Here is a 23153-nt window from a genome sequence, read left to right as displayed (position 1 = left end):
TTTGGAGACGATGGGTTTTCAATGCACCAGTCCTTTTCTTTCGCTGAGTCGAAATCGTACTGGTTTGAAACACAAATGCCAAGCAAGTAAGGGAAATACCGGTTTGCCCGGTGACATATTCACCGGTGAGAGACGAGGTAGAACCGAGGTCGGAATGTAGCTGATTGAATGCTGTAATGCTATTTTTGTTACAATAAGAAGTGGATAAAAATGCTTTCCAAGTGGTTTGATTAACTAAATGAGGATAAAAAAATGAAATTATATCTTTAGAGTGCTTCACAAGTAACTCTATATCCAGCTTACCAGACCCACAATCGCTGTACAATATTTCAACAATGTTGTAGCTGAGAAGAAAAAATAATATCATTTTGCTCCTGGTAGCCTGGAGCCTCATCACGCATGCATAACGTTATTACAACGAATGGATTGCAACGAACTGCCGTTCCGTTCCCGCTTTACCCTGCCCCTTGCTGAAGGGAAACCATCAGCGAAGCATTGAATTTTTGCCGCATTGATTGGATGAATGCATTAAAAATATTGCGAGTTTCGTTTTTCGAGCTCATGAATCATAAATTCAGCTCAGCACTGGACAGCATCCATCGCTTTCTTTTTTTAACCCTCGACTATCCCGGTGCGCTTGTACCAGCTGTGGATACATTTCCAATCAGACCATTCCAAAGTATCGGCTACCAGTTTGCCAAATGTAGTAGTTTTTTTAAATGTTTTCTATGTTGGATGCATTTCTACATTGCCCTGCTACATTAAAGCTGCGGTGGTTTTGAGGCTTCAAAGTCTGCTTTTATTTTTACTTGATTGATGGTTTTAACATCATAAAACTTCCCAACTGCTTTCTATCATTAAAAACAACAAACCAACATCAGCTTTAATCTCAACTCCATGTTCTTCTACCGATTGTTCGATTGATAATACGTGCCAACCTGCAAGCGGCCAAATGAAACGCGTCTCCAATGTCCACTTATTCGACCCAAATGCGAAAGCGAACGTGTGTAATCAAGCTAACAGGAAAGTGCCGAACGCTGAAAGTAAAAACGGATGCCCTACCATTGACGCCGTATGTGACTGACAGACCTGGCAACTAATCACTAAGCTCTTGGCAATGGTTTTTGACATTAAATGGCAAGACACAGCAAACCGAAACCGACCGGTCCGAACCAACCGGCTCCAAATGAAAAGGAAAACGTTCCCGTCGTCGTCGTCGTCGTCGTCGTCGGTGTCTGCTGCTCGAAATGAAATTTCAACACGAAGCACCAGTTCGATTGCACCTAAACTGGGTCTGAAGAATGGCACCGAGCTGGTAAGCCCTATTCACTGGACACTGGATGGTTGCGAAGTGGCGAAACAACATTGATCAGAAGTGATACTACCATCCACCACCAGATGTCCGCCTTTTCCCTGCCGCACAAGAACATAGCCAAGAGATAGTTGCCCAGGGTGGTGGAAATGGGCGGCCATGGTCCATGTGAACAGTACAGCAAAGCACCAGTAAAATGGCGGTTTAACAACCGTTTGACCATTGTCTCTCGGAAGCGGCGGGATCTTTCTTTGACTGCTTCTCGGCTTTCACGGGCTGTAACGTGTAAAGATGTGGGACAGGCGCACACATACACCGTACGCTTTGTGGTGACAAACTGAGCCCCGGGAACGAGACAGGATTAATACTGATAGAGGAGGATTTATTTAATTCTTTTTCTTCATCCCCGCCAGCGCGTTCTGTAGTGCTGTCGGGTGTGAGTGTGTTTGAGGGTGCTTTTTGCTCTTGGAAGTGGATCACACTTTTCGATGTTTTTTTTTTTTTGCTTTGGTGCAAACGGTGGTCATTAGACACGGTCATTGTCATTGGTAGAGCTTTGAGTCGTGAAAATTGGACCCCGTGGGAGTGAAAATGGAAGGGAAACTGTGGATAATTTAGATGGTTTAGCAGAATGATTTTTCACGCATTCGTTTAGTGGAGTGTGTCAATTGAGAGAACTTTGTTGGGATGTGAATAGTAAAATATGTCACAATTGATTTTCTTAGAGTATATTTTCCCCAACGAAATAAGAAATCTTACATAATTCTTAGGCTGAATCTTTTAATAATCAATATATTTCTACAATGGATTGATTAATCAATAAACATTTTTCATATTTCTCGTGTTGCAATCATTTTCATGAATCTTTTTCCCACCGTTTGCTGAACTTCAATAGCAACTGCAAGCATCTGTCGGAATTGTAAGAAAATTCCTTAAATACGCTAGATGCCACTGTGCACTCTCAAACATATTATTTTCAATTACAACTTATTGAACGGAGCCAGATTACATTGTTCTCGGGGATTCCCTCGACTGAGTTGTCTGCTATCGCACCGTTACATTCACCTTCTGCTTCTGTTGGCCTTCTTCCCTCATCAACCAACCCGCCATCCCGCAGACCACGACCGCCTTCAATTGTTGTGTTGCCATCGAGTCACCGGGCCGAGAATGCAACTCTCCAGCCAATAAGCGCCATCGAATGGTATTAACTTTTGCGACTTTTCAATTATTTCCTGCCCCCATTCCCACCGATTCCATTGCCGGGCCCAGACCGGTGAAGCCGAAGCACCACTGGGAAAGAAAATCCTTTCCTCATTTTTGAAAAATGTACTTCCGTGCTGGCGGCTCGCAATGGGTGCAGTCAGTGAGGAGGTTACCCGATTTTCTACTTTGCTCGATTATGAGTCAGAGTGGTTGTAGAATTTCGTTCGCTGCAAACGGTGGCGACGGGGGAACGGCTCGACTTAAGTAATCGAACTGAGCTCCTCAATCTGCTCTCGCGTTCTCGGATAGCAATACATCCAGAACCGATTCCCTGCCCTTCCCCACTCCGTGTAAGGATTCATACCTCAAATTATACTTTTGCCGAACACAAAAGGTTACCCTCGGCCCGGGTTCTCCCCGAGTCGGAATAAACGCAGGGCAACTTTTGCTGTTGCGCCAAACCCAAAACCCCGCGTTAGCTCCCGCCGAGTCTGGGACGCTCATTTGAGATTGGATTTCAATTATAACTTTATCCTTCACCTACACCGCCCAAAGGCACTGTGCGATGGTTTGGGTCGTGGGATAATGCAATGAGCACGCAGGAGAGCGCATGTTTTCGGGTGCATTTTATACCCTAGCAACACTATAAATGTGAGCTTCGTTGAGATCTTCTGCCTGTTCTCGGTGGTGGTTTTGAAACTGTAGTGTGTAATGGAAAAAAAATCCCACCCCAAGATGAGGCTTTTGATTCTCTTGTGCGACATTTTACCCAAGCTGCTAAAGCTCGTGCACGTCACCACAGCAACAACAAAAATCGGAAGCAAACGAGAACAAATCAGCTAACGGTAATCAGGGAGTATGGCAAGCGCCGGTGGGGGAGATGCGATGGTGGGTTTCGAAAGCATTATTATGCTTTTATCGCTTTCCAGACACAGACGGGGCGGCATTGCGATAAAAAGCGAATCCGAATGCAGCCAAACTGCTACTGCTGGGCGCGAACGAACCACTTTCTCTGCCTACGTTCGTTTCGTGTGAATTGGCTTTACCCGCTCCCTTCCTTTTTTCTTGTTTCGTTGAAACTAAGAAGCAAAAAATACCCCAACGAGCGCGAACTTTTCGACTATAGCTTTATTGAAATGGATTAAGAAGATTTTCGAAATGGCAGGCTACGTTTGGATGCATTTTTGCGAATGGTTTGCCGGTCGCTCTCATTATGTACTTCATCGCTTTGTGATATCGATTTTTTATGGTGTGCGAGACAAGGATACTGAGGTTTTGCAGAAGGAAATATCAATTGACCGCTAGAACAGATGGTAGAAAAGTATTAAAAAGGCATCGATACAATTGCTCAAATTAACTGCATCCGTATCTATGGGATATCTTTTTTCTCTTAGGGAAAGTATGCATTTCTGATACTTGATTATTGTTTGTGCGAACATTCAATTCATCTACAATTTTCTAACCAATAGCTCAATATGTACAAACAGTAGAAAATTAATTAACCAATCCTTTTGAATTTAAATCAACATGCTTCAACGAAGTACTGTCAGCCTCTTGTTCATGTTGCGATCCACCGAAATCGATCACTGTTCCCGTGAAAAGATTGCCCTATTATTAGCAAGTTTCTATGAACTATTTTCCCTCGACGCACTCGATCAATTCCCAATGAAAAGGTATGTTTTCCACACAGGCATGCCTATCAAAGAGTGCAGGGCTTTTCTTGCATGGAAAGAGCACTTTGCGTCATGCAGAACAAAGATTGCTCTTACACACCTTCCTTTTACAATCTACACCTCTTTGTTTTGTTCTCTCGATGCTCTCTTGCATTCTATCTCTTTCATTCTGTCTATTTCTTTATCTGTTTCACACCTGCTCGATTTCTTGTGCGGTGAAAATGCCACTCATTTCTAACAGAGCTCTCCACCGCTGCTGCAGTGCTTTTTGTACCGTCCTTGGAACGAAACCATTTCCTCAAAGACAGTTGATGATTCAATCAGACCAACGATTCGTACGGCCAAAGCACCTTCGAGCAGTGTTTCTTTATTTTCACACACTCGCACAAAACTGGTTTTCCTTGCTCTCACTTCTTACACTCCCGGTTTTACTACCTACCCGCCTGCCAGTTGTCAATCTATTGCTGTTAACATCTTTTTCACACCCACCACTTTGGAATGTTGTGTGCGCACATCACACCTTGCACCATGGAATTGGGAATTGGTCCTTCATTCGGACATCACTCAGATATATACAGGTGATTTTTTGCTACTGCTTCCAGATGTCTTCCAGTGAATAAGTGGTACGTGTACGAGATTTGTTGCTCATTTGACCGATGTGTGTATGTGTGATGGTTCAATTAATTTCCCTTCTATCAAACCCCAGATCAAGAAGCATGCAAAGGTGTTGGCTCGCACACGTTTAGATGTTGATTTCTCATCGGCAAAATTTGAGCCAGCCAGGAGCCAGGATTTTTAGTCGGCAAAATGTCCTTTTCGTGTGTGCCACAGTACATATTTGGCTCACTCGGTCAAGGCATCAATTTTGAATTTGGCAATACGCAATGTTCACATCAGTTGCCTACCTCGTCCGGCCGCACAAAAGGAGAGAGTACGAAGCTAACTCCCACCGAAGCAGACACGTGAACCGCAATTTGAAGCACAAATTGATTGATGGAAGGATGGACAGATCCATTCAATGGAAAGATGCGCCGCATAGTGTACCCCCGAGCCCCGAGATTGACAGATGGGATATCGATGGGAATCCTTTCTTCGTACAGCGCTGGTTGGGGGCAATTTCATTCGTAAAATCTCCAAGGAATGGGTGCTCTTTTGGTTTTGCTTTCAGTTTTTTTCACGAAGGCAATGGAACCCGATTGAGAAGGAGGAGCATGTTTTGAATATGGAATGTCTATCTTCCTATTTATTTCTGAACGGATTGTAAAAATCGGTACAATCGATGCTTAAAATAAAAAAAAAGTTGCCTCTTAATGCAGAGGGCATAACAAATTTAAAATTGTTCATCATTATCACACTTGGATAGATTTTTTTGCTTAACGTTGAACATAAGAGTAATTTTAAGGTTTTATCATTTCAAACAAGACGCAAAAGTGATCTTTTCTAAATATAAAAAACGAGACCAAAGTTGTTAACGATATTTTTCTCCGAATGATATCCGTAAAAGATTGGATGCCTTTAGTGCAAATTATCGTAATAGCCTGAACAGATGCTGAAAGGCAAGCTGTGATGTGTCATCAAACTACTTCCGGGAATTATTTCCATCCATTCAGCAGTGTACAACCATGCTCGGGTATGAGCGTAGCCTCTATTTTGTGACCGGTAATCTGGTGTACGACCTCAATAACAAAATTCTATGAAATACATAACATTTTCCATTTAAACTCGTACATTGTGCAAAAACAGATCCTGTGACCAGAATACAGAATACGTGAACATTAACAATCAAAACCGTCCCAATTATGGTGAAGTGAACCCCCTTGACCCTTGCAAGCCATACCAGTATGCTAGATTCCCCACTGCCGATTTATGGACACCAATGGGACGGAAAAATATTATTGACAGCACTGTGCTTTGCCCAGGATCGGCTGCCCAAAAATACACAACCACAGCAACATGATTTGTATTTTATTCATTTCCGAAAATTATGCGACATCGTCCAATCATCGATGGGGACTCATACACTCTCACACTCGCACAGCCTCACACACACTCGCAAATCAAGCAGCCGGACAGGATGGCTTGATTTTTGCCTCCAAACGCTGTGCATTGAATCACAATTTCGTGTTGAATCGCGCCTTAATTGGTCGGGCGATAAAACGATGCCATTTATCCGGGGTACCGTAGTGGCCTGCTGGAAAACAAACACCCCTTCTTTGTGGCTGGGGTAAGGTTTGGGGCAGGAAGTTGTGTGTTCGTGTGATTTACTGATTAAGTTGCTAGCCGAGGGAACAATTTGCATCATTTATATTTGATCGACGAATAAAAATCCCTTCGATATCGGCTATCTGGCAGCATTTCCCGTGCGCCACTGCAAAGGGATTCAACTAGTTAATATTTATTAGTTTTTAAATATAACTATATTATTGGTAATTGTTTTATCTGACGTAGATGATTCACTTGTTTGTCTCATAACTTGGTTTTATTTTTTAAATTACAAAATAGTCAAAAAACGCTTTTTCTGTCCGACTAGGACGATGCTTTAGTAGTAAACAGGCAATCTGTCAGTGCAATCACAGGAAATACATTACACTTACAGGGCTAAACAGTTGCTTTTAAATTACACACTGTATTCATTCATCGTTGCGGTGATGAAATGATGTTTCTAGGCCTATTTAAATATGTCCGATACATTCAGTTGTAAACAGTGGGGAAATTATTACACTCGCTTCATTTTTAATATTACGCGTGGCCATCAAAGTGCTATTATCTTTCTAGCATTTTTTTTTTTTCATTTTTTGCTAGTAAATTAATTTATATCTATTAATCTATTAATGCTAAAATTACGCTTCATTTTCATTTATTTTACACAAACTATAAATTTCTATATAATCCTTCGATAACGAAATGTTTTTTACTTGGTTAGTATAGTTTTATTTTTTTTTCGCATCATATTTTTTCGTCCGTTTTCGTTGCTGATTCATTGCTGATTTATCTATCCCATAGTCGACTCCCATCAACTGTTGAGAAAGTCAATATTTTTAAATTTACTTTACAGTATCCGCGCGTACCGTCAATATTAATGTATCACTCGATTACCTTCGCCCTGAGGTATTTGCATAATCTCGCAGTTTGAGCTTTCATAGTAAAAAAAATATAAAAGAATCAAACTTCTCATAATGGACTGCACTGTGTAAATCGTGTCCGTTTAACGGTTGTTGTTTTCTTTTATCTGCACTCATGTTCTTTCAGTTTTTTTTTTTTCATCGTTTAGAGTGGAAATGCTTATCTGGAAATTCATGGCCATTCGTTTAACGGCGAGCTAAATTGGCCTCTAACTGCTAGCTGGGGATAATTTTTAAAATGCTATATACTCTATCTCCCTCTGCTTCTCTTTATGTCTGTCCTTAAATCTATCTGTAGGTTCATTTTTTCCGCTAAAAGGCATTTGGAGGGTATACCTCCCCGAAAATAACTACTTGTGGATTACTGCCACAGGCAAATAAATGGTAATTTTGGTGTTGCGTTGATTGCACCGAAAGGGAAAACGATACACAGACAAATGCCGAGCAAATGACACCGAATGGGGGGTAAAAACGGGGCGACAGATTTGTCGCTGCGATTCACCAGGCAGTAATAAAATGGTATTGTTTGCTCTGGTTTCGTTCAACATCGCTGAGATGTGATGCAGACACAAGAAAAAGGACAAAATCGGGAAGGAGAGAAACTGCACGCAAGGTACGCGGTACACGCGAAGCAAGGCGCAGCAAAAAGAGATACACATAATCGCAGGACATCTTAGAAGCCACTTATCGCGGGCTCATTATGCGTTACTTTGCGTTGCGAAGTAGCTTCGAAAAGTGACACTCCGACCGACCGTGCTCTCGAGCCCATAATCACCATCTGAAGTTCCATCTTTTTTTTCTTCTTTTGTGCCTCCTGCTAACCACGGAGTAGATGGGATAAAAGCAAACTTGCGGAACAATTTCGTAGTGAATAGTAGGTGCAACAGTAACAACGGCGACAACTACAAACACCACCCCGGATCGTTTGCATCGCTGCAAAACTCTTTCTCCTCCCGTGGGTTCGGCCTTCGGTCGTTGGCAACGTTTTCACCACCAGTAAACTTTGGGGCGGCACCAAAAGCAAAGAAAAATAAAACCGTGCCAACAAGCACACCACGGCGCCGAAGACTGTGGCGAGCGCAGGGAAAATATGATGCTCACCATAACAATTCCGGAATTCCTTTAGCATGCCCACCTCGCTTCGCCCTAAGGGAAGCAAAACTGTTTAGCAGGCAAGATAGCTGCCTGCCGCTGTGGGTGACAATAACTGCGGAAAGAATGCAGCCCGACAGTGGGTATCGTGTTGCACATAGCGCACGAGTTTAGCGTCGTTCAGTGGTGCCTTCCTGGTGTTTTTTTGCTTCTGCTTCCATCCAGAATGCAACGCTGGTACGCCAGTGGTGGTGAGTGAGTGGTGATGGTAATTTTACAACATTTACTAGACGTCAGACCACCCGTTTCCCCAATGATCTCAACACCCCAACTAGTTGCATTATGTTTTGCTCCCCTCAGCCAGCCCGCCGACGAGTTGGTAGTTGGTTGGGAATTAATGCTAATTGTAAATAATAAACCTCATTTTACACGAGAAAGGAAGAGTTGGTGGCGCTTGTGTGGGAGCAGAAGGACATGCAGCAATTGAAATGAATCGCTACAAGATGTAACTAACGGCTCCGTTTTGTGTCCCCCTGCCTCGAGCGTGGCGATTAAATGCGAATTGGCCCCTGTTTTTTTTTTAAACCACAGCACAGAGTTGTGTTTTACTTCAATTGATTTAAACCAAAAGTTTGGTGCTTAGTTTAAATTTAATATACTATGGTGAAAGTGAGAGAGAGAGAGAGAGAAAAACGGAATGCAAACTTTTCTCTCACTTTGCTTTTAAAAAGTTCGGGCTTTTTTTCTATTTACTTTACTCACCACAATCGCTTCCAAATTCCAGTCACAGTCACTCTGCTAATAGTGTGCAAACGTACTAGTAATGTGATTGTGACGAGACGAGCCAGTGTCCGCCCTCGTGCCACCTCCCCTTGGTCCCAATCCAGGTCCAGTTGTCATTTAATATTCTGGTTCGTTAGTTTTGCCCGAAACCGGGGTCGGTCCATTTGGTAAAGCTGTCGTGGAGCAGCTAACCCCGTACCGCCCAACTCTTGCCAGTGGGAAACTTTCTATCGGTCTCCTCTCATCTCATCCCGGTGATAGCTTTTTTTTTGTATGATTTGAAAATTCCCAAGAAGCTAAATTTAGTAGTTTTTCTTTTCTCCGGATGTTTGTTGTTGGTTTTTTTTTTTTCGTTATTTGCTTCGAGTTAGCTATCGCTTGGGTGTGCGTTTGACGACGACGAGTTAGTAGTTGAACTCACTCGAGTGTAAATAAGTGCAACATTCTTTACTTCTCATCCATACTGTCGCCTTTTTTCTGCTTCTTTTTTTTCTCACTACTTTCTGTGTGTGATCGAAAGTGTATCCCTTTTGGAGACTGACTTGCTGTTTTGCAAAGAGTGTGTGTGTGTGTGTGTGTGTGTGTGTGTGTGTGTGTGTGTGTGTGTGTGTGTGTGTGTGTGTGTGTGTGTGTGTGTGTGTGTGTGTGTCTGAGTGTGTGCGAAGATTTTTTTCTGTCTTTCTAAAGCAACATGTTTGCTTTGAACATTCCAGTCACAGATCAGCTCTTAGATCTGTTTATGTATTTGTTTCCTTTTTTGTAAGTTTTTTTCTTCTTACAGATAACCTCTTGGTTGAGCTGAAGAGGGAGGGAAACCCCTTTTTTCAACACGTATATGCAAGCTAAAATTGAAGCTGTATTGAAGCTGAATAATTCCGAATAAAGAATAGTCTATAGGGCAAGTGACCTATTGGAAGAAGCTTTTCAGGAGTGGTTTGCGCACTAAATCTACAGAAAGTTTAATATGCATGTAAAATAAATGATATGTTCAATTTAAATACCTTATTTCTGTGCTAACTTTTTAGCTTTACATTTTCAATTTCATAAATTGTACTATTCATGATAAAAATATGATGAAAAGTTTTTATAATTGTCTGAGGAGCAATATTTCATATTTCGTTTCATCGGCAATAACAGGATACATTATTTCATCAGTTTTGTAAATTTATGCCATACCAACAAAGAAAACTCTTCCCAAAAAGTTGCCCATTGCTTGGCACAGGAAGCGCGAGGTGTCTTCAATCTTTAACGAATGGATAATTTTCCACCGTTGTTTGCATTTTATTCTTTTCTTGCTTAACCCACCGAAGCAACCTGTCGATTCGCAACAGTAAACTCATTTTGCCTCGCTCGCTCCGCCCGCCCGGCTAATAACTGTGCCGAGCGAAACTGTGCTTTGTGCGTAGCCAAATTACAGCAATAAAAACCATACCCGCCGTAAGCAGCATCCCCGCGCAACCTGAAACCATCGAAACCTGCACACGCAACGCCGGTAAGCAGCATACCTATACCGCCCGGATATGAGCCCATACCAAAGCCCGCTCGTCTCCTTGCCGTTCCCATCCTTGGCACTGCCTTTCCATCACCGATACTTCCCCGGTGCGTTGCGTTGCGGTAAGATGTGCGTATTGTCTTCGGATTTTCCTTCGAGCCATTAGCAAGCAAGCGAAATGCGCCCGCTGACAGGAGGAAAAACAAATGAGCCGCTTTTTCCCACCCCGCTGCTGGTTCTCGTCTGCTCGTCGCTCTCGGCGGGTGAGATGAAATGTTGCGCGTCGCCGTAACCGGTCGGTTACGGTGGCGCGGGTATGGGGACCGTGAGTGGGTTCTTTTCATTTCGGGATTATTTATGGGTAATCTGGAAAAGAAATGGGATACTTTGTCTCCTGCCATTGAAGTTGAAGCGAGGGAGGAGCGATTGTTGAGAGAATGATGGAGGGAGCGCCACACCGTTGCTGATTTCTGAGGAAGTTTTTATACGCTCGCTCAATGGGTGTTGTGTGGGGGTTTGTTTGTGTCAAGGTAAGGCTCCTGTGAAAATGTTCCATTTGGAGCGTAGAAAGAAGCTTCTAGTTGGCAGGTGGTTGCTCCATTGATTTATAGATTCTTTTTTCCCCCAACGACACACCTGATGATATTCGGTACTCGGTCGTGCGGGCAGAGTCAGGAGGCAGCGCAGATAAGCAATTACACTTAAATTTAATGAAACTTACTCCCTAGCTACGTTAACCTGCTCAACTTTGATTGAATTTTGTACTATTAGGAGAGCAAACAACTCTCCACTAATCCACCATTTTTTGTTTGGTGTTGATTTTCACCACGCTGTGGTAGGCATTGCAGCACTGACACATCACTTCGGATTTTTTCCGTAATTACGATACGCTGTCTCGGGGTGATTATAAATCATGTCACCTGTCATGTATCGTGTGTTTTATCCACGTACACTGCTCTACTACAAACGTGATTGGCGATGCAAAATCCCGTTCAACGATTTTCTAATGCCAACGATCACATCAAAAGTGGCCCCACAACTGTCATAAATAGACATTTGAAATACGCATTAATATATTTCGTTACCGATTTTTTTCGTTGCATGGTTACTTTAACTGTTTTACAATGCTGGGATATCACACCGGCATTATGGCATATCGGTTTATTTGACACTCCACCCCGTTCGATTGTATGCTTATTCCTAACGTTTCTTATGGTTTGTGTATGAAATATCGATTTTTGAATGATTCAAGCGCAACATTTTATCTTCTGTCATGCTTTCGAGTGAGTGAAACAATGATTATAAATGTTTTCTTGTATTAATTTTCAAGATGTTTTTTACATTGCAAGCGAATCTAATTAGATATATGTGGAAGGTCACATAGCTTTATGCGTTTGGAGAGGAAGAAAGCTGATTGAAACACAATAACTTCCCATTTAACATACATTCAATCGCCAACAAACTCCAAAATAATTTATTATTGTATCAGACCTATACAATGCAATTCCGCAAAAGCCACGTTTTACCTTCTGTTGTTTTTAATCACTCTATAAGAATAATTTAATTCTCCATTTCTGTTTTATTTGCCCAGCAGCTTCCCGCGCTGACTGATTGAACGCAGACACGCAAATATTATCGCTGCAAACATGTCTGCTACCACACTACTTAACTACCCTGCAGCTAGCAGCAGTTAGTGTTCTGTTTTGTTGTTGTTTTTGTACATTCCAATTTTCTCTACCCTCCCCTCGTGTTCGTGTTGGTAATGGAACGTGCAGCAATGTTGCTAACTAGACAACTATTTTACCCAGACACGATAGCAGTGTACACTTTTTAACGGCTGCACAAAGGCGGGTGGTTAGCTGGAATGTTGAAACTGTATCATTGGCTTGGATTGCATTTTTTACCCCGTTGTTGATCCTTGTAGGGCAACCACTAACGCACAGCGTCACTTTAAAGTACAGCAAAAAAAAAAACCCTGGAAAAACATGCTCATGTATTAATTACTTCAAAAGTACACTTCATAAAAATAACGAACTTTTTTTTAGGCCAGCATTTTCTCCACAATTCAATGGTCAAGGGTTCATGGGTATTTCATAAAATAGAAATACCGAACAAATGGGGCATTGTATGTTGCACCACCGAAATGCTATCCGTCCGAAATATTTGTTTTTTTTTTTTAATATGTCCAAACAAAGGATGGCACTACGAAAGTGTGGAACCGTCGCACATCCCACCCGGGTAGCTGTGGTCGAACGATGATTGAAGATGCGACGCAAACATGGCTGACCATTTGCCATGTGGCATTTGGTCGCGTTTGCGTTGCTGACCATCGGTCGAACAATTCACAACATGCCGGCGGGTATGTCACCATTGCGTGGAGGAGTTTTTTACCGACTACCAAGTACTAACAGCTCTCGCACATCATCAGCAAACCGTCACGACGAACGAAACAATTCACATACGAATGCCAACCCTCCTGCTGTATTGTGGAATTTGGAACGCAAACCAACCAGCAGCTACGTGAAAAGTACTCAAAATATGCACTCAACTTTGCGGTTATGTCCTTCACGGAGAAAGAGCCGGTGCTGTTGAGCTTATTTGAAATGTGGCTTGAAGTTCCTTTTATTCTGGTAGTACTTGGATCATATATTTTATTGTAATAATTAGGCTTTTAAAAAAAAATATCAAAGACTCGTCTTAAAACATTCTTCATTCACGAACGATATGGCACTTCGTGTACCCTCGGACAAACGCCGTCCCAACCATCTCTTACAATCCACAAAAGACCACAAGTCCGTTCGATAAAAGTCCGGAAAGAGCGATTTCAGCCTAATTCCGCACACTGGGGCAAAGCTAATGAGAGCTTAAACGGTTCTCTGCGGTCGGATGGTGATGATACAATCGTCCATATCCTTAGCAGCAACTGACCAAAAACTGTCCTTCCCATTTTATGCATTCCCAGCGGAGCCGCTCCACGTCTGATCTGGTCGGGCTGTGTTGCTGTAGCACAGTTTTCAGTTTGCCCCGTTCATCGTACCAACAGCAACAGCACTTCCTCCATACGACATTGCTCGAATTCTTGTGGCTCTGTGGTGCTCGGCTTCTATGCGGCGGGAGGTGCTATATGTGTCAGTGTATGTGTGTGTGTGTGTGCTCATCCTGTCTGTGTGATGATAGCATTTAAAAGCACATTTGCTTGTCTTCTTTTTTATGTTGCTACTGCTGCTGCTGTTGTTGTCTTTAGCTTGTACGTGCTCCTGTTTCATCTTCCATTTTCTGTACAAACCCCACAAACCCACCAGCTGCTCTCAGCACGGGCACTGCCGCCAAGAATCATCTTCCCAGTTTTTGTGAACGGATTTTCTCCATTTTCGTACTGTGGTACCGATCTTCGATCGGGGAAAACTGGGGAAAGTTGTAGTGCAGCTTCCTGCTGCTGCTGCTGCTTGGTCTTGTTTATGGTCCCGGTGCGACGTGTAGAAAATTGTCTTGTACACATGAGAGAATTTGCTCCCGGACCAACTTCGCAAATGAAACGAAAGTGAACGACAATGACAAACACACTCGTGCGAGTTGGTTTTTCCCTTCCGGTTCCGCAAAACCACCGCAAGACACTCTGTCCTGGTGTTGTAGCAAACAAAAAAAAGACCTAAGACTTTTGCCGAAGCATGCAGTTCGGCACACTGGAGAGAGTACGTGTAATCGTAGAAGCAACCGAAATAGATAGAGCTAGAATAAAGTGGAAACAGAGACACCCCGTAGGTGAGCCAAAGCGAAGCGGAAGGAAGTGTGGGACGCTTATTGCTGGAAGCATCTAAACCACCGCAACTATTTGCCGGTTTCATACCATTAAAGTAAAAAGCGCACTACACAAATGTTATTAAAAGTCGTTCTCTTGCTCACTCCCACCGTCGCTAGTCTTCGCTTTGCTCCGTATAAGACGACGGTTGCCTGCAAAGGCTTACTGTTTGGAGGCGGGTAGACAGGAAAAAAAAGGCATCGGGAAGAACGTTTTACTTTCACAACCACCCGAATCCCATAACAATTGCGACAATTGCATCCCTGCTGTGTGCACCCACTAAAGATGCAACTGGGAACGAATTATCATGCTTAAGCAGTGCTTTGTGTGTATGTTTGATCCTTGTGAGGGCCTCGTTCAGGAGTCTGGCAGATTGAGCAGGATGAGGGGGCAGTTTTTGGTGCTGTTAATTGTTTTGTTTGTTGTGATTTTGTGACCTCAAGTGATTTGTCCATTGAATTAGCTTTATTTGCCTATGAATGTTTAAGGAGAGTTTCATTTTTTTATTTACATGTGTAAAATGCGATCGAGCTCGAGCATAAATATGTTTGATTACTAATTTATGAAAAATTCGGAAGGTTATACCTCTGGAGTGCCTTTAACTCACAACAGCAACATTACATGCAACGATTTCGCTTTTGAAGGCATTTGCTGCGCAACATATCTGTACCCGCGGTCTTCAGACCAGCCAGCAGTGGAAGTTTCAATCAATACTGAGCAAACAATCTGTTTTCCCTCCATCAAACCGAAACAACAATCACTCCAAAGTGGTTCGATCGCATTCTGTGTGCCAGTGCGTCTGCATGCTTCGCTCATGTAAATGAACCACCAACGCCCATTGTTGTCGGGGAATTCTAAACATTTCTGCTCATGTGAATCTCTTCTTACTTCTTTGTAACAATCGTTCGTTTACATCCAGCACGGAAACCAACATAAGAAGACAAAAACAATTAATGTCTCCCTTCAAACCATACCAAATGTGTATGTGTGGTGGTGTGTTTCGTAGTGGTGTGTGTCGTTCTACTCCTCGCTACTTCGTGTCTTTCTAAAGCTACCCGTTTCCGTATTGAATGTAGCGAAAATAATTTACGAAATAAATCAGCTGGAACAAGTTATTAGAGCCTTCTGCTTCACGAACCACTTTGCCTCGAGCACTAGCTCCGTCAGTACACAACACCGAGGCGTACAGAACACACACACACCCAGTTGAGGCGAAGATTTGAACGAGCTGGAAATTGGAATTTCTCATTGGACACGCTGGCACGAGCCAAATAAATAGCTACCAATGAGTAACGGTTTCAATATGTGCTACAAGGGTGATTGTGGATTGTGCTCGAAGATCGAATGGATGGATGGAAATGTTTCCGCCGATGCTTAATTTGTTTGCCAAGGGGGGTGTAGGATGTTTTTTTTTTTGCACTACAGCCAATACAGTCGGAAAAGTAGAAACGTTATTTCCTTTTTTTTTTTTCGCCGGCCCAAAACATTCATAAGCTCTGCTAGAGTAATTACGCAGATTCGTGGAGTGGCGCACCAGCGAATGAAAGCGACCGGGAAAGTGGAGCCCAGAAATCACACGGCGCACAGCAGCCATATTTCATCCTCCGTCGACGCACAATCGACAAGCGCCAAGGTTTGTTCGCGATCACGGTGGAATGCGTAACTAATGGGTGGCAAATGTCGCCCCTCGGACACATGCTGACAAGGGTGAGCACAAAATCTTTTACGATCTCGGACGGACGGAATGTTCGTGCGCTCGCTCGCAGCCGGGAACGGTTGTGCGCCCCATAATTTACCCATTCGCTTCTAATCATTCGGCAACGTGGCCACAATTGCCGTACCAATCCCCATCGCATCTTGCCGCAATCGTGGCGTCGCGAGAGTTTCGTGCCTGTGTGGCTCTGTATGTGCTTATACACCGATACACCGGTGGTCATTTACCTTTCGCGAAATTGAAACCACATTCCTCGACGTGGCGGAAGGGACGGCGCATGCTCGCAAAGGGTGGTACACCATAAGTCAATGACAGAACGGCTGGTGGTCGTCAATAAATAATCACAGCTTGATTTCAATTACCTTTACCTATCATTATTTATGTTATTAATATGTTGATAATTTATATCATCACCTCCCGCTGGGTGAGCCCGTTCCGGTTTCGAGTGCTGCTGCTGTCCCCCACTTTCCGCTCGCCTGCCCTCCCCGTTGAAGCCAGCGGTTGCAATCCACTAAACGGCAAACAAATATGCCGTAGTGTGTGTGTGTGTATGTGTGTATGTGCCCTGCTTCCTTGCTATGTAGGTTATTAGGCTGAGTTTTCCCACCCCAAAAACCAATCCCATTTTCTTCACCTTGAGCTGCTGCCTGTTTCGATTGCTATTTCACCACAATTCCTTATGGAAGGGGGAGTGAAGGAAATTGATGGCGCCGTACCCTCACCCAGCACCTGTCCTGCTCTTGATGCGCACGCCCCCCCTTAGTAGCCGTGGTTGAGTTTTGTGGTCGAGCCAAATCGGTGGAAAATTTATTGTTTGCGTGTTTTGAGCAAGTGTGGTGCCCTGGGTGTGCTTCTTTATTGTTCAGTAGGGTTTTATTTTCGATTCGCTTTCTTAGCGGGCGCATAAATCGCATGGTGCGATTCATTTATGGTTGCTCTTTTTTTCGACCTTTAAATGATGGAGTAATTATTAGAAGAAACCCCTGAGGGCCTGCTCGTTTGATTGAGATTGTGTTGAAAGGCTTCCCGCTCGCAGCGTGCGATACATCATCAATTTGTTACCACCGCTTGAAATAATTTAATTATACGCTTGCTTTTGTTGGTTTTCAGCGTAATCGAAAACAGGATAAGAAGGGATAATTTTCTAACGTCCCTTTGTTTTGTTTTCCATTACAAAATATATGGAAAGAACGAATCATGATGCAGTGATACAATGGCACAAGTTTTATGCATGTTTGAAAGAGTTGTTCTCCTAGTTTTAGGATATTAAATTCAAAAGGCCAACATAAGAACCAAACTCCCATGGCTCAAACCCTGCAGTCTGCACAAATGACTCGGGTATTCCCCAATCACTACCTAACAAAAGTACAAACAATTCCTGGCGTTGGCTGCCGGCAATTGTGGCCACCGGCCGGCCATCCAAAGAAGATGAAGCCGAAATGAATCATTTTTAATGGTCACAGCGATGCTTCGGGTTAAGCTGGCGGTGCCAGGCTTATCCTTAACTGCAGGCACGGGATTGACGGGCCGTGGACCATTATTTCTGTCCGAACTACCACCACTACCACCAACACCAACCACAGACGCTCGGCCGTATCGTTACAGAATTTAGATGACAGAATTATTGTTCTCACCGATATTTTATTTCGACCCCGTCCACTTCGGACACAGCCAAGGGAGGAAGTGTGTGTGAGAGAGAGAGAGAGAGAGAGAGAGAGAGAGAGAGAGAGAAACGGAGGCCCCGGAACAGGTCACGCATTTTGTGTCATATTTTAATTAATCATCAAACATGTCACATCCAGATGGAAATGCTACTGACAGGCCGGTCTTCCGCCCGGTTTTCCACCCTTCGCTGGTTGCATCTCCTGTATGTGTGTCCCCCTTGGATGAAGGCAATAGTGGGCTATCGGTTCAATGTATACAGTTGGTGGGGTTTGTGACTTGCGGTGTGCGTGTGTTTATTTTTCGTAACGACTCTCACTCATTCACCAGGACATTATCCCGTTTTTTTTATCCATCGTCGATGTGCAACCTTTTGCATGTTTCTGGTATCTTTTGCTCTTTCTTTACATCCACGGCACAGTGGTCTGCCACCTCCGGACCGTGTTTTTCATCTCGCTTATCTGGCGATTGCGTGCAGACGTTACGGTGCTTACCGGGGTTTTCTGGGCGCTGGGCTTCACCATTTATTGCTACCGTTTACAATTTATCGGTGACCGATATCGAGACCGATCCACTCAATGTAGATGACATTAGGATGATAAATGAATGCACTTGCGCACACGCCCTCCGTCGGTCGGTTCGCATTCCCGCCCGCGCTATGATGCTCTCGAAACAAACAAACAAACGGGGGACGATATAACAAAAAAAAATAACAGCATCACCCACCGATAGGGCACTCGATTGTAATAAATTAATTTTAAATGACGGGCGGGTTTGCGTTTGCTTGCAGCACAACACTGCACGGGGCAAATCGCATACCGATAAGCGCCGATAAGCGTCAAAATGTGTCCAGCATAATCTGCTGATTTGAAAGGATAATTCTTTTAGCTCATGAAAAGTTGGAGTTGCAGGGCCACAGTTTGTGTCTAAATGACTGACAGTTGCAGGCAATAAAAATAAATCATGCGAGATTCGTGATAATTGATTGTTCGGCTAGTACTGGTTCGGATTCAAATCCTTTTTTTTATTAAATAACCCTTGTCAAAAACAAAACAAAGCGTTGATTTGTACATCGTATAGTTTCAAAAAAGTTTGAACAAAGTAAACATATTTCTGAAAACCAATTATGATCATTAAATTATGGTAAACTCAAGATGCAAACATTCGGTCATATTCCATTCATGTGGTTGCACCCATGCTAAACAAACGAAAATCAAACAGATGAAAATGGTCCATGTGGTTACAGCTCTGTAGGAATTTATCCATTTTTTCCCTGTACTTAGTTAAATGCCTGAACCCACAGGACAATAACAAACAAACCCCGTCTACACACATACAAACGCACACAGTGCAACTGAGCAACAGAGAAGAGTGGATCATTTTTCAAAATCAAATCAAAATTGATTGAAGTCATGGCTTTCCGGTACGCAAAGACGCTGCGGAGGGATACGATTTTTCCTCCATTCTAGTCTCAACCGCGCCACAAAGACTTTACAAAAAAAAGTCTTGTGCAAAGAATCGAAAGGAAGAGCTCGGGACTGAAACCTCGTAAACAGTCGTTGCATTATGAATGTTACCGGAAAGGGCCAGGCTCTCCCGGCGGTTGTGGGTGAGAGTTCTGGCACAATCTGTATCCGGCCTGCCCTGTCTGGCGGGTGTGCTCAAATCGTCCAAGTCGCGGGACCGGGGGCAGTAGAAGGAGCTCGAAACTTATCGCTCCACCTTCCGCTGCCACTTTGGGGTGTACCGGCGAGCACAAAATCAAACTGCTTTTGCCATCCGGGTTGATTTTCATACCCGAATTGTATGCTAAAGCTCCTTGCCACTGTAAGGATTGCGTTATTGATGGTCGTGACGGCGATGAAACGCACGAAAAGGAAACACGCTTGGAGCCCAACATATGGCCGTTTCGAGTAAGGGTTCCTTTCTATTTTTTTTTCTCCTTCCACCCACACACAACTCACGGTGCGGTTCCCGTTTTTGTTGCTTGCTTGGCTGCAAACACGTACACACAAACACACAAGCCATGGCAGTGAAAAATGCGATCCCGATGGGTAGCTGTGCCCCCCCCAAAAAAAAAAAAAAACGCACGCTTCGATTTGCGGGGAGGGTTTGGTGGTAGCGCTTGCACTTTGGAAAACATTTATCTTATTCGACAGATTTTGTGTGGTGTGGCGTTGCAAGCTGTGTGCCTCGATCTCGGTCGCTTGTACCTCGACACCTCGGCGAGCGGTTGACGGTTCCGATTGGAGCTCGATTGTGCCAACTTCAACACATGCACTCGAGAGTAGGTTTATAGGGAAATCGACTATATTTTGTCCCTTGCTTGCTGTCCTTCCTCGCGCAAGCAAGAGAAAGGAGGAAACCAAAATCACATGCACACTGCTGCATGGGACTTCCCTAACCCTTCCCTCCTTAGTTGATCATCCGAACAGACACTTTTTTTTTGTTTTTTGGTGCCAGTATCCTTCAACATTTTGTGTTTAATGTGGCCAGATTTTCTGTGGCCTTGTTTTTGCTGCCGTGCGCGGGGTGCTAAATTGATGATGATGAAATAAAATATGACGCCCCGAAGATGGATCGATCGGGTAATAGATTGATGGTTAATGTGTCCTGACAGGCACACCAACGTGTTTCTAAAACAGCAAATAGAAGAGGAAAAAAAACATTTGCAAACAACCAGTTCCATTTGCCAGGATAGTTTTTGTCGCTCCAAACTGTGACGCTGCATATTGTGTGGGAAATTCAATTAAAATCAACTCAATCAATAGATTCGGATGGCAAAAGTTCGACTCTTTTCATAATTTAATTCTTCCGATTTAATGTGACAAAACAGTAACATGTTCAAGCCTGCAAACATTGTTTTGTTCCGATGTTGAAGTAACCCTTTTTGTATTTTGATTTTACCCTTACTTAAAAACTTTTCATGGGAAACTGCCCGTATAATTTACACTCACCCTTTCATCATTTTGTTTTTATAGTTGCAGACAAAAATATTAGTTTTAGTATATGAAGGTCCTACTCCAAATTTAATTTGACAGTATTTTCCTTTATTTGCATTTAAATAGTGTAAACGTATCCCTTCGAGCTGCTTGAAAGCACACAAAAAACTATTCACTGTACCTCAATCCAACCTCCCCACACACACACACCATCATTAGTGAAATGCACCATCAACAACCGGTTGCTTAACATAAATTGCTAGGTGTTTAGTTGCACGAGCACAGTCGTTGTCGAGAGGGTGCAAATCTTCGCCCGATGTCGCCGAAAACACATGAGCTGTAAACTCAACAGATTTGTAGGCTGTATTCACCAACGTTCTCGGCTCTGGCCTTGCTGCTGTAGCACTGCTACCTCCTGCAACAGCAACCCCGTTAAAAATGGGTGATCCCGAGCTTTGCAAACGCTAACGCAAGCGCTTATTCAAATTTTTGCATCCGTCTTCACTCAAGCCGACATGGGGCAAATGGGGGAGCATGTTTTGAGCAGGCGACGATAAATCGCTCGAACCTAGTGAAGCAACTGCACCCACCCAACGCAGCACATTGCTTCCGAGACGTCCTGCGCGAGCTCCCCACGGGCAAAGGATGGACTAGAATTATTGCCGTTTTGTTCACTGAGCCTGCCTTTTGCCGTCGTGAGCGGTGCACGGTGATTATGCGATACATCGGCTGCACTATGCGAGCAGGCAGGGGACACTCATCTCCCCCTCTGCCACAGACTGCATCAAACCATGGGGTGCTTGCCCGACAAAAACGCAGTCGGATAAACACTAAAAACACACACACACATTGCAGATGCTGGGTGGGGTTGCAGGAACATTATCCACCGACTCGATTCCACTTCTCGCTACGGATAACTCCCGGAGCCAAATGTAAAAGCACACCGGATGTAAGCACAGAGCACGAAAACGAAACATCTCCACACGGCAGCAGCAGCAGCAGCAGCAGCGTCAGTAAAGCGTCCCATACAATAATGCTAAATGCGCCCATTTTCCACAAAGGAATCTTTTGCACCGACGGCTAGCAAAGAACACGCTGCCATCCCCCTTGCACACACACACACACACACACACACACTCTAATGATAATCATTTGTCGTCAACGTGATTATTATGCTGGTAGTACTACGATCGTGCTTCCGGTGTACGGCCTTTCAGAAGTGGAAGGTTTTCCTTTTTTTGCTTTTTTGCCATATATCGTTTCTCCCTCTCTGTCTATCTCTCTCTTTCTCTCTATCCCTCTCTGTCTCTCTCTCTCTCGCAATCCCTCCTTCTCTTTCTCTGCATGCTTGCACAACTTAGTTTTGGGTTTTTTTCTGTCCTGCACTCATGTCCCTAACCCGACAATGACTTCCGACGGCTGTTAGTTGTTGTCGTTCCCGGGGATAAAAACGTTGAGGCGTTTTGTTGTGCTTAAATTACGCGTGTAGCCCGAGCAACGTTTGTGTGTGGAGGGAGAATCGTTTTTGTGTGCTGTTTGCGTTTTTTTTTTGTCCTTCTCCGATAAAAAGGGAGCATGCATGTTAATCATGTTTTCTGCAAATCTGACATTAAAAGCTGTGTCTTTCATCATTTACCTTGAAGAAGTGGAAAATGCGCCTTCACGCGTGACTGTATGTAAAATGTGCATACATTCAGCGGTGATATCAGTTTTCCTAAATAAACTCTCCCTAAAGCTTGGTAGCTTTGTGTGGGCTGCACTGTAAAATTATGATGTGATGTTTTATTGTTCGTGCCAGGTCGTTTCCCAAAAACTACAACTAATCTCTCTCCCCCAAGCAACTGTTTGTACTTTTATTTAGAATAAAAGTTTTTGCTTTCCTCTGCTTCCTTTTCCTCCCATCGGCCGTATTCTAACTTTGCCAACTTCGGCTCGTCAGCCGGTTGGCCCTTTCGAACCCGACGCGCATAATTCATCCTAATTGGGCAATGTATATTCCAGTGTCATACTGGTAACATGGTGCCAGTTTTCCTAAAAATACCTTTCCATTCCGTTCCGTTGTGGACGCTTTCCAACCTGAAAACAAGTCCGGTATCGGTATCGGAAAAGTTTGCGCAATGTTTTCCTACATGTCACCTGGTATTTTTGCACCAATTACCAAAGGAGAGAGAAAGAGAGAGAGAGAGAGAGTGAGAGAAAAAAAGAAATAAACTCAAACAAACGATACCAACACGACCGCAAAAGGATCCGCCGTCCGTTCTTCGGGGTGGCTTAGGCAACGACAGTTTCGAAAAGGAGGCGGGAAACACGGCCCATTCAGCAAGTGAGCGGGACATTAATGTTTGCCCATTTTTGGTCC

At 43.7% G+C, this 23153-nt stretch overlaps 1 protein-coding gene across 11 annotated transcripts in view; it reads left to right on the top strand.

Annotated features, from left to right (window-relative positions):
• The window catches only part of LOC120949094 (RNA-binding protein Musashi homolog Rbp6), a 582997-nt gene that overhangs the window by 511391 nt on the left and 48453 nt on the right, over positions 1-23153 (top strand). The window lies entirely within an intron of this gene.

This window comes from Anopheles coluzzii, chromosome 2, assembly GCF_943734685.1.
Source record: "Anopheles coluzzii chromosome 2, AcolN3, whole genome shotgun sequence".
NCBI lineage: Eukaryota > Metazoa > Arthropoda > Insecta > Diptera > Culicidae > Anopheles > Anopheles coluzzii.
Note: the sequence above shows the minus strand (reverse complement) of the source record. Positions and strands in the feature narration are given on the sequence as shown.